We start from the raw sequence: 12455 nt of genomic DNA on the forward strand, positions 1-12455 counted from the left end.
GATCTCTTCCCACCCTACACTGCATGGAATAATTGATGAGGGTTCAAAACAAATAGCAATTATGGGAATCCTAATATTATATCTTCTTTAGAACTTCTTTGACTTTTCTGTAGTACAGCAGGTCTTTGAATAACGTGAATGTATTCAGTGTTGTTTCTTTATGACATTGACAAGAAAAAAAAAAGGATTCCTGGCTGGGGCCACTGTGTGTATGCAGTGCGCATGGTTTCCCCATGGCTGCGTAGGTTTCTCTAGGTACTCCAGTTTCCCCCTACATCCCGAAGCTGTGCACGTGGGGTGACCTGGCATGTCTACCTGGCCCCAGAGTGAGTGGGGGTGTGTATGAGGGCACCTTGTAATGGAATGGCAATCCTGTCCAGGGCTGGTTCCTTTCTGACACCCTGAGTTTCTAAGAGACCCTCTGGCCACCTGTGTCCTTGAACTAGCATAAGTGGGTAAATAATAATTTTACTTGTTTTTATTAATCTTTCTTAAACATATGAAGCTCATGTGTGTTTTAGTGTTTAATATTAGAAGTATTTTGGTCTTTATTTAAAATTTTGATGATGATTTGTGACCAGAAATATGCCATAAGAGCCTAACTCTCAGTTATATCAATTAGCCTACTAAAATTGATTTCATTATATTATTTCGATTAAAGTTGCAATTTCCAAGACAATGTTAAATGAGGATTTACTCTACCCTTGCCCCAGAATTCTCCCTAAAAGTCAGATTTAACCTCATGTAAATTTTGAAAGGAATGAAAGTTTGTCCCCTCCCCACATTCCTTATCAGCCCCCCTTTTATTTCCCATTTCTGGAACCACTGTCTCTTTCATTATGCTTAGCTCTTCGATCTACAAGTTCCTGCACCCCCTACCTGAATTCCGACCAGAATTCCTGACTTCTCCTAAGATGTTAACAGGTAACAGTGGTGTAATTGAAATGAAGTGTGAGGTGTGATCCCTTCAGTCTCTGATGATCACCATGGTAATAGGGGGCTCCTCATTTCCAAAAGCTTTGAAGACTCCAAGAAAAGTAGCTTATACAATGAATTGATAAGCACTGGGTTTCTATTTTTCAAAGATTTTTTACATAATAGTGGCCTATTCTGTTTATAAGTAACTGTCCTTTTAAATACTCATGCATTTTTCACCTGCACTACAAGTAAATAGAGTGATTTCCTCTTTTCCACTTTGTGTGCAGTTTTATACACACACAGATTCACACAAACGTTTATATTCATATATCAAATAATACGGTATGGAAATTTCTGGTAGCTAGTATGGAAAAGCAAATACAGATTTTTCTTTGGACTTGACTTCCTAATACAGAATATTTCCACCTTTTGACAGACAAATTATGTGTATTCATACCCAGCAGACTTGTCCTCACAAACCTTTTGTCAGAATAAAAATTCTACCTTGACTGATGACGTAAAGGTACTTTCAAAGTGACAGAAGTTAACATAATTATTGGTCGTCACATCATCACTATTTTAGCATACATTATAATCATTAATTTCCTAGGAGCTGTTAAAATCTTACCCGGTCTTTGAAGATTCCCCAGGTGTCTTTAATAGAAACTATTTGGTGAGCTTAGCAGGAATTTAATCTGAAAAGAGATCCATCTGGTAGAGATATCAAATTAATAGTACTTAAACATTGAGTTCTACTTTTCAAAACTGATTAGGTATAACTACATCAAATGTCTTAACAAATACAAATGTGTTTTTATTATAATTTCATCATAGGTTGCCTTTCTCACATCTGGGTGGTTTAGAATACACACTTGTGCAGACCTGTTACCAACCTGGTGAAATAGAGTAGATAATAACTAAGTAAGAAAATGGAAGTTAACTTCTTGCTTCACTTAAATGTCTGCATCTCTTTTTGATACAGCTTGATCTAGTCTTCTCAAACTTTCAGAGGATTTGATAATTCAGTAACATGCTCAAATACATTACTTAAAAATGTAGAATAGAAACTACCAGTAGCCAGAAGAAAATAAAGGACTGACTTTGGATTTGGCTTCCTGATAAATTCAAAACAGCATGATTTAAGCATCTACATTAGTATTACATGAATTCAGCAGTCCCTCAGGAGGTACATAATTCAAAGGTAAACATTTTCCTCCTTGAGGATTTGACATAATAAGGACAATCCTCTCCTAAACTGTGGAATTTCCCAGATAAAGTTTGTGAGCATCGATTCTATGCTTTTTATAAAAGATTTTCAAATTCACTTAACAATTGTAATCTCCACGGAGGCCTTAAAATCCTCTAACATCTAACTCTGTATTTCTTCTTAGAGGACTTAGAAAGATAGATGATACCCCCCAAAAATTGATTTAGGCCAAAAATGGGCAACCACAGATTCTTTGTATTCAAAATGTGCACATGCACACACACACACACAAACACACATATCTAGCTCTCCAACATTGCAATGAAGGGTTATAAACACCGTGGAGACTGGGAATCCATATCCAAGTAGTGCTGCCTAGGCTTCAGGTTTTAAAATAGAGTTTGGCAGCAATGAGTTTAATATATAAAGACATGTACAAGTCTGTCATGATAAAATGTAGGTTTTTCAGTAGCCTATTCTTCAGTTTCAAGAAACGTCCTTCATTCTCAAAATTAGGGCTTCCTACTTCTTTTGGTATAGTTTAATTTTCTTATGTGAAATAATAGCTAGAGAAGATAGTAGTGTTTGTATGTTCTTACTTGCAAAAACAAAAAAAAATTGCAACCTTAATTGACTATCAAATTTGCTTTTGGAAGATTACTAGTTGGTAAATTCCAGGAGTCTAGAAAAATGGCTGCTCAACATGGGACACACACTTCCTTCACTGTGGTTTTAGAAGCCACTTCATAGAAATTCCATTTTATAATCTTGCTTTGGCCATTCAGAGACGCTCCTCTCCCCATCCCCATAGAAGCTAAAAAGTTAATCAACAGAGATTGTAACTTTAGTGTAGTTTTAGCTTATTTCATGGAGGATATATATGACTGAAATTCTGCTAAGATATCAGATTTCTTTACCTCTAATTTCACCTTTCTCACAAAATTGGTAATGTGATTTTCATTGAAATGAAAATGCCACATGAATTATGTTTATGGTATACACTTTTTACTAATCCAGTAAAATGATTATGAAAGGGTAAATATTTTGATTACATGTTTAAAAAGGTACCAATAAAAAATTAAAAATGTGAACAGATGAAGTTCAAAAGACTAAGGACAGTTTAAATCGAATCTAACATGTGAAAAGGTCGTTACATTTCCAGTAAGCACTCCAGTGGAGCAAAAACCTACCATTCTCTAGTGGTTATGTTAACCTTAAAAATAAACATCTAGGTTTGTATTAAGAAGAGAAAACTCTGAAACATTGCAGAGATAACAATTCAAAATGTCACTGTAAATGTTAAAATAAAAATGCACATTTTGGAGAATACACACAGAAAATGAACACAGTTGTGGATTGCACAGTTGAGAAATCTTTCAAAAATGTTTATAAAACCAGTTGTTCAATTTAGTACAGACACACTTCAGAGACATTGTGAGTTTGATTCCAGACCATCACAATAAAGTGAATGCTGCAAAGTGAGTTACATGTTTTTTTGGTTTCCTGGTGCACATAAAAGTAGTATTTATCCTATATTGTAGTCTACTATTAAGTGTGCAATAGCAGTATGTCTAAAACAATATATCCATTCCTTAATTTAAAATTTATCTTGCTAACAATGCTAACAATCATCTGAGCCTTCAGTGACTCATAATCTTTTTGCTGGTGGAAAGTCTTGCCTCAATGTTGCTGGCTGCTGATTGATCAGGATGTTGCTTGCCGAAGGTTGAGGTGGCTGTGGCAATTTCTTGAAATAAGATGACAATGAAGTTTGCTGCATCAATTGAGTCTTCCTTTCATGAAAGATTTATCTATAACACGTGATCTTTGATGACATTCTACCCACGGTAGAAATTCTTTCAAAATTCAAGTCAATCCCCTCAAACCTTGCCACTGCTTCATCAAGTAAGTTGATGCAATATTCTCAACAAAATCCTCTGTTGTCATTTCAGTAACATTCACAGCATCTTCACTAGAAGTGGATTCCGTTTTAAGAAACCATTTTCTTTGCTCATCCATAAGAAGCAACTCCTCATTTGTTCAAGGTTTATCATGAGATTGCAGCAGTTCAGTCACATCTTTAGGATCCACTTCTAATTCTAGATCTTTTGCTATTTCCACCACATCTTTAGTTACTTCCTCCACTGAAGTCTTGAACAGCTCAAAATCATCCATGAGGGTTGGAATCAACTGTTTCCAAACTCCAGTTAATATTGATATTTTGACCTCCTCCCCTGAATCATGAAAGTTCTGAATGGCATCTAGAATGGTAAATCCTTTCCGGAAGGCTTTCAATTTACTTTGTCTAGCTCCATCACAGGAATCGCTATCTATAATAACTTTAGCCTTACAAAATGTACTTGTTTTTAAACTTTTTTTATTTCAATAGCTTTTTGGGGTACAAGTGGTTTTTGGTGACATGAATGACTTGTACAGTGGTGAAATCTGGGATTTTAGTGCACCCATCACCTGAATAGTGTACATTGTACTTAATATGTAGTTTTTAACTCTCACCCTGCTTCCACCCTCCCCATTCTGAGTCTCTAAAGTCCATCATAGCACTCTGTATGCCTTTGCATAACCATAGCTTAGCCCCCACTTAAGTATAAGTGAGAACAGATGGCATTTGGTTTTCTATTTCTGAGTTACTTCACTTAGAATAATAGCTTCAGCTGCATCAAAGTTGCTGCAAAATACATCATTTTGTTCTTTTTTATGGCTGAGTAGGTATTCCATGGTGTATATATACATGCCCACTCATTAGTCAATGGGCATTTAGGTTGGTTCCATATCTTTGCCATTATGAACTGTGTTGCAATAAAAATACGTGTTCAGGTGTCTTTTTGATATAATGACTTATTTTCCTTTGGGTAGATAGCCAGTAGTGAGATTGCTGGATCAAATGGTATATCTACTTTTAGTTCCTTAACAAATCTCCATATTGCTTTCTATAGAAGTTGTACTAGTCTACATTCTACCATCAGTGTATAAGCATTCACCTTACAAAATGTATTTCTTAAATAATAAGGCTTGAAAGTTGAAATGACTTCTTGATCCATGGGCTAGAGAAGGATGTTGTGTTGGCAAGCATGAAAACAACAGCTTTCTCCTTGTACATGTCCATCAGAGTCCTTGAGTGACTAGGTGCATTGTCAGTGAGTGGTAATATTTGAAAATAATATTTTAACAGTAGGTTTCAACAGTGAGCTTAAACATATTAAGTGAACCATGCTATAAACAGATGTTCTGTCATCCAGGCTTTGTTGTTCCATGTCTAAAGCACAGTTTAGCTTAATTTTTAAGAGCCCGAGGATTTTCAGAATGGTCAGTGAGCACTGGCTTCAACTTAGTCACCAGCTGCATTATCCTCTAACGAGAGAGTCAGCCTGTCTTTTGAAGCTTTGAGGCCAGACATTGACATCTCCTCTCTAGCTATGAAAGTCCTACATGGCATCATCTTCCATTAGAAGGCTGTTTTATTCACATTAAAAATCTGGTGATAAATGTAGCTACCTTCATCAGTGATCTTAGCTAGATCTTCTGGATAACTTGCTGCAGCTTCTACATCAACACTTGCTGCTGCTTCTCCTTGTACTCTTTTGTTAGGGAGATGGCTTCTTTCCATATGAACCAATCTCTGCTAGCTTCAGATTTTTCTTCTGCAGCTTCTTTACCTCTCTCAGCCTTCCTAGAATTGAAGAAAATTAGGACCTTACTATGAATTAGGCTTTGGCTTAAGGGAATGTTGCGTCTCCTTTGATCTTTTATCCAGACCACTCAAACGTTCTCCCTATCAGCAAGAAAGCTGTTTCACTTTCTTATTTGTGTATTCACTGTTGTAACACTTTTAACTTCCTTCAATAACTTTTCCTTTACATTTACAACTTGGCTAACTGAAACTAGAGGCCTAGATTTCTGCCTACCTCACCTTTAGATATGTCTTTCTCACTAAGGTTAATCATTTCTAGCTTTTGACTTAAAATGAGAGTGTGTCTCGTCCTTTCATTTGACTCCTTTTTATTTGAACACTTATGGGTAATTGTAGGGTTATTAATTGGCCTAATTTTGACATTATTGTATCTCAGGGATTAGGGAGGCCTAAAATGAGGGAGAAAAATTGAGAAAAAACTGACCTGTGGAGAACACACACTACATTTATCAATTAAGTCTGCCGTCTTATATGGGTGTGGTTTGTGGTGCCCCAAAATAATTACAATAGTAACATCAAAAATCCCTGATTATAGTTCACCAAAAGAAATATCACAATAATAATAATAATAAAGTTGAAATATTGTGAGAATTACCACAATGTGACACAGAGACACAGTGTAAACATGTGCTGTTGAAGAAAACAATACCTGTAGACTTTGCTCAGTGCAGGTTTGCCACAAACCTTCAACTTGTGAAAAATGCAATATCTGAAAAGCACAATAAAGCAAAGCACCATAAGCAGGTATACCTGTATTCTTCTAGTGTAAATTTTAGCATTCAGTAAAATTTGAGTTAAGTAAAACATACCTGGGACTCTTGATTAATCAGATATTTTTTCTCTCTTAGAAGGAACACTTGAATGATAACAAAATAGACTTACAGTAGGGAGAAAAATAAAATGTAACTTTTATCTTAAGTGTTTTATGGCCATCAAAGAATCAGTCTAAACTTCTATATATTCTCTAGCTCTACTTGTATTATTGTGTAGTTCAACAGCCAGTCTCTAATAGCTGCTGCTGGGAAGGGGCAGGGCCAATGATCCTATGGAACCTTTAGAGCTGTGATGTGCACTGTGATCAAGGCTGTGAAGGCTACAAAAGAAGTAAAGATAAGACTTCTGAGCTTGAGAGATTATTGATTTTCGTAAGGGGCTGCTTCAGATGCCTGAAAAGTTTATTAAATAGTTTGATGACCTACAATTAAGTGCTCACTAAACTATGCATTGTTATGAACACTTCAGTGAGAGAAACATGAATGTGGCTTGAGGAATCTGGTACAGCTTTGTGAGTCTTGTTTTGAAAGGATCTAAGCTGGCCAGCAGATACATATTTATGGAGGACTTTATAGGTGCATCTGCCTGGAATACTGTTACAGATCTTGTTATCTTAACTAAAGAAAGATATACTAGAAAAAATTATTAGAAGAATCTGGGACTTTAGAAAATAGTATGAGGAAGAACTCATCTATTTCATCTTGAAGGAGCCTTGGTAGTTTGTAACTTTCAAGAAATTTATTTACATACTTAAATTTATTGATATAAAAGGTTTTATTTTTCCTTTTAATATCTGAAGGAGCTGTGATGATGTCTTCTCTCCATTCCTATCACTAGTAACTTGTATCTTACTTTCTTCATAAGAATAGTTAAGATTTTATATTTTTAAATAATGACATTTGATTTTTTTTTTTTTTTTTTTTTTTTGAGGCGGAGTCTCGCTCTGTCGCCCGGACTGGAGTGCAGTGGCCGGATCTCAGCTCACTGCAAGCTCCACCTCCCGGGTTTACGCCATTCTCCTGCCTCAGCCTCCCGAGTAGCTGGGACTACAGGCGCCCGCCACTGCGCCCGGCTAGTTTTTGTATTTTTAGTAGAGATGGGGTTTCACCGTGTTAGCCAGGATGGTCTCGATCTCCTGACCTCGTGATCCACCCGTCTCGGCCTCCCAAAGTGCTGGGATTACAGGCTTGAGCCACCGCGCCCGGCCGACATTTGATTTTTAAAATTGTTTTTATTGGGTTTCTTTTATCAATTTCCTTGATTTACACTCTTCTTTGTTTTCCTCATTCTACTTACTTTGTGTTTAATTTGCTTTTTATTTTTAGCTGCATAAATTGAAGGCTGATGTCTTTGATTTTATACCTTTATTCTTTTTTTCATATACAATTTGAAATAATAAATTTTCTTCTCAACATGCCTATTTTAGTCTATTTTCATAATGCTTAAAGAACTGAGACTGGGTAATTTCTAAAGGAAAGAAGTTTAATTGACTCACAGTTCAGCATGGCTGGGGAGGCCTCAGGAAACTTACCATCATGGCAGAAGGCAAAGGGGAAGCAAGGACTTTCTTCATAAGGCAGTGGGAAGGAGAAGCGCTGAGTGAATGGGGAAGAGTCCCTTACAAAACCATCGGATCTCATAAGAATTCACTCAGGATCTTGAGAAGAGCATGGGGGAAATCACCTCCATGATTCAATTACCTCCACCTAGTCTCTTCCTTGACACCTGGGGATTATGTGGATTATGAAATTACAATTCAAGATGATATTTGGGTAGGGACACAAAGCCTCACTATATCAATGGCTGAGGTGGTTTCTGACAAATTTTGCTTTGCTATATTTTTATTATCATTTAATTAAAAATTTTTCTAATTTTACTAGTGATTTCATCTTTGCCTTATAGGTTATTTAAGGGTGTATGGCTTAATGTATAAGTATTTTGAAATTTTCCAGGTATAGTTAATTTTAATTTAACTCAATTTCGGTCAGAGAACTCATTATATTATTTCATCTGTTTTACATTTTTTGAGAGTTATTGTGTCACCTAAAATATACTCTTTCTTTAAGAATGTTCCATGCATACTTGAAGTTATATTGTTGGGTATAGTGTTTCATAAATATTAATTGTGTTAATAAATATTAATTGTGTTAATGTTGCTGATATAGTGTTTTGTTAAGTTTTCCATGTCCTTAATAAAGACTTTGGTTTTATTTAGCATATCAAGTGCTGAGAGTTAAGTATTAGGATCTCTAATAATTTTATATAATTTTAATATTAGAAATTGAGGACAAGATGGCAGATAAAACAGAGGGCTAATGTGCAGCTGCCACTTGGATGGGCAGAACAGTGTGTGGAGACTCACACTGTGAACTTTTGCTCCAAGAACCACCACAGGAACAAACCAGGAAAATCAAAATAATTCATAGATCCTTTGCAAGAAGTGGCATACCATTGCAAATTCTGTGAGACAGGCAAAAAACTGTGAGTTCCCAAAGTGAAAGGGGTAAACCTGCCACTGAACACACATCCCCACTGGGGAATCTGAAAATCCAGATTACAGGAGAAGGATTTAACCTTACTTAGAGCTGAAACAGACTTAGAGAGCTGTGCAAAATTTAAAAGTAGAAGTAGCAGCAGAAAGAGCCTTGTAGGCACTCCTAGTCTCCCGCCTGAGCCCAGGGAAGCCATCCCTGACTGTATCTCACAGAGGCCCTCGAGGAAGACAGCCAGCAGAATTAGGGAGGAGCCACAGAATGAAGGAAGCTTCCAATTGAAATTAGTAATAATTTTGACAGGGTACAAATTTTCTTGAGCAGAATCTGGGGGTCAAACATGAACCGCTGCAGATACAAGTGCAGGAGCCACCACTGACAGTGTGGGCAGATGGGGAGGGGTGATATTTGGAAACTGCGCTTGCTTTCTCAGTGGGGAAGTTCAGGGTCTGGGGCAAAGTCTGAGCAGGGAACTGCAAGAGTGACAGGAGCTTTGCCAACTGCGTTGGACCTAGGTGAGGCCTCTCACTATCAGGTACCCCCAACTTTCCTGGTCAACTATATAACATAGCAGAGGCAGCCATAATCCTCTCTGGAAAATAACCCCATTAGCCTGAGAATCACCTCCCCCATCCCCCTCAGTGGTCACAGCAAGTCCTGCCCAAGAAGAATCTGAGGCCAGACCCATCTAATGCTGCCCCCACCTGATGGTATTTCTTCACCCACCCTGGTAGCTGAACACAAAAGACAGAAACGTTTGGGAGGCTTATAGCCCCACCTATTGCCTGAGAACCAAAATACTTACCCTGGTCAACTTAGGGCAAGTTTAGAAACCCCTGCTACTACTGCAGCTTGTGTGCTCTCTTAAAAGTGCCACCTCCTGGCTGGAGGCCAACCAACTCAGAACATTACAGAAACTCATTACAGAAAAGTCATGATCCCAGGAAAAAGGAAACAACAGCTAATTCTACTGCTTGCAATATCTTAGCTAACTAGGGGTCCTGAGTGTGCCCGCATGACAACTTCACTTCTCACATAACCAGCATTTGAAAAAGCCAGAACACAAAACATATCTACAACTGACATGGTTTGCCTATGTCCCCACCCAGATCTCATCTTGAATTCCAGCTTGTCATGGGAGACACCTGGTGGGAGGTAATTGAATCATGGGGGCAGGTCTTTCCTGTGCTGTTCTCATGATAGTGAATAAGTCTCATGAGATCTGTTGGTTTTATAAAGTGTAGTTTCCCTACACAAACTGTTTTCTCTTGTCTGCCACCATGTGAGATGTGACTTTCACCTTCCACAATGATTGTGAGACCTCCTTAGCCATGTGGAACTGTAAGTCCATTAAACCTCTTTCTTTTGTAAATTGCCCAGTCTTGGGTATGTCTTTATCAACAGTGTGAAAATGGCTAATACAAAAACCAAAGACTCTCAGAGTCTACTTTACTTCCCTGCAACCTCCACCAGAGCAGGTGCTGGTATCTAGGCTGTGAGACCTGAAGACAGATTACATCACAGGACATTTTGCAGACAGTCCCCACCATCAACAAGGGGAGCCTGGGGGTCCAGGTTGGTGGCTAGACCCAGAAGAGTAATAACAATTACAGCAGTTCAACTCTTAGGAAGCCCTATCCCTAGGGGAAAGGAAGAGCATTACATCAAGAGATCACCCAGTACAACAAAATAATCTGAACAGCAGGGCTTGAGTTTCAGACCTTTCCACTGAAATAGTCTATCCAAATGAGAAAGAACCAGAAAAATAATTCTGGTAACATGACAAAACAGGGTTCTCTAACACCCTTAAAGGATCACACTAGCTCCCCAGCAATGGATCCAAACCAAGAAGATCTCTGAATTGACAGATAAAGGATTCAGAAGGTTGATTATTAAGTTACTCAAGGCGATACCAGAGAATGGTGAAAACCAACTTAAAAATTTTTAAAAAATACAGGACTTTGGGAGGCCAAGACGGGCGGATCACGAGGTCAGGAGATCGAGACCATCCTGGCTAACACGGTGAAACCCCGTCTCTACTAAAAAAAAAAAAAAAAAAATAGCCGGGCGAGGTGGCAGGCGCCTGTAGTCCCAGCTACTTGGGAGGCTGAGGCAGGAGAATGGCGTAAACCCGGGAGGCGGAGCTTGCAGTGAGCTGAGATCTGGCCACTGCACTCCAGCCTGGGCGACAGAGCGAGACTCCGTCTCAACAACAACAACAACAAAAATACAGGATATGGATGAAAAATTCTCCAGAGAAATTGATATCAAAAATTAAAAACAATCACAACTTCTGGAAATGAAAGATACACTTAGAGAAATGCAAAATAGACTGGAAAGTTTCAACAGTAGAATGGAACAAGTAGGAAGAACTTCAGAACTCAAAGATAAGGCTTTCAAATTAACCCAATCACACAAAGACAAAGGAAAAAGAATTTTAAAAATGAACAAAGCCTCCAATAAGTTTGGGATTATGTTAAACAACCAAAACTAAAAATCACTGGTGTTCCCAAGGAAGAAGAGAAATCTAAAAGTTTGGAAAACTTATTTGAGGGAATAACCAAGGAAAACTTCCCTGGCCGTGCTAGAGATCTAGACATCCAAATACAAGAAGCTCAAAGAACACCTGGAAAGTTTATCGTGAAAAGATCATCACCTAGGCACTTAGTCATCAGCTTATCTAAAGTCAACACAAAGGAAAGAAACTTGAGTTGTGACAAAAAAGCATCAGGTAACCTATATAGGAAAACCTATCAGATTAACAGAAGATGTCTCAGCAAAAATCCCACAAGTAAGAAGGAATTGGGGTCCTATCCATAGCCTCCTTAAACAAAACAATTATCAGCCAAGAATTTTGCATCCAGTGAAACCAGGCTTCGCAAATGAAGAACAGATAAAGTACTTTTCAGACAAACAAGTGCTGAGAAAATTTGCCACTACCAAGCCAGCACTACAAGAAATGCTAAAAGGAGTTCTAAATATTGAAATAAAACCTTGAAATACACCAAAATAGAACCTCCTTATAACATAAATTTCATAGGGCCTATGAAACAATGAAACAATGGGAAAAAACAAGGTATTAAGGCAACAACTAACACAATGAATAGAACAGTACCTCACATCTCAATACTAACATTGAATGTAAATGGGCTAAATGCTCTGCTTAAAAAGTACAGAATGGCAGAATGGATAAAAGTCCACCAACCAAGTATCTGCTATCTTCAAAAGACTCACCTAACACATAACGGCTCACATAAACTTAAGGTAAAGAGGTGGAAAAGATATTCCATGCAAATGGAAACCAAAAGTGAGCAGAAGCAGCTATTCTTATATCAGACAAAACAGACTTTAAAGC

General features: G+C 37.8%; 1 long non-coding RNA gene across 1 annotated transcript in view; it reads right to left on the minus strand.

The window, feature by feature from the left end:
- The window catches only part of LOC117065017, a 109257-nt gene that overhangs the window by 81190 nt on the left and 15612 nt on the right, over positions 1-12455 (minus strand). Inside the window, exons 2-3 of the long non-coding RNA XR_004429794.1 lie at positions 6484-6543; positions 1547-1629 (exon numbers count right to left, since the gene is read on the minus strand). This is a non-coding gene — a long non-coding RNA (uncharacterized LOC117065017). The remainder of the gene's footprint in view (positions 1-1546; positions 1630-6483; positions 6544-12455) is intronic.

This window comes from Trachypithecus francoisi, unplaced genomic scaffold (genome assembly GCF_009764315.1).
Source record: "Trachypithecus francoisi isolate TF-2019V2 unplaced genomic scaffold, Tfra_2.0 Lachesis_group2, whole genome shotgun sequence".
Taxonomy (NCBI): domain Eukaryota; kingdom Metazoa; phylum Chordata; class Mammalia; order Primates; family Cercopithecidae; genus Trachypithecus; species Trachypithecus francoisi.